Source organism: Penaeus monodon, chromosome 24 (genome assembly GCF_015228065.2).
Source record: "Penaeus monodon isolate SGIC_2016 chromosome 24, NSTDA_Pmon_1, whole genome shotgun sequence".
NCBI lineage: Eukaryota > Metazoa > Arthropoda > Malacostraca > Decapoda > Penaeidae > Penaeus > Penaeus monodon.
The window spans coordinates 13,302,978-13,303,282 of record NC_051409.1 but is presented as its reverse complement, the minus strand read 5'-3'; the positions used below and the strand labels follow the sequence as shown (position 1 = coordinate 13,303,282).

Sequence of the window (305 nt, the reverse complement as noted above, 5' to 3'; positions counted from 1 at the left end):
GCACTGTATAATGTAATGGTGATTTTTTGTGGTAAAATAAAACTAGATGTTATGTGTTTATTTGAAGAGAATTTTCTCATCTGAATCTTGAATAATAATTAAATGTCAGATATGAAACTTGATATGAAGATATTTCTTTATCATCCGCATCTCGTCAGTCGCTTTTTATCACCTGTGGCATTCTCGTTTGCCATGACAGGTGTTACTGCTGTGTTTTATGCTCTTCAGAGTTTTACTTTCTTCACCTTTTTCCTCGACTGTTGTATAGTTGACAGTAAGATATTTTCGGTGTTTTTCCTAATAGG

The 305-nt window shown here is 33.1% G+C and overlaps 1 protein-coding gene across 1 annotated transcript in view; it reads left to right on the top strand.

Moving 5' to 3' along the window:
* The window catches only part of LOC119588593, a gene marked incomplete in the record, with an annotated part of 65,956 nt that overhangs the window by 49,369 nt on the left and 16,282 nt on the right, over positions 1-305 (top strand).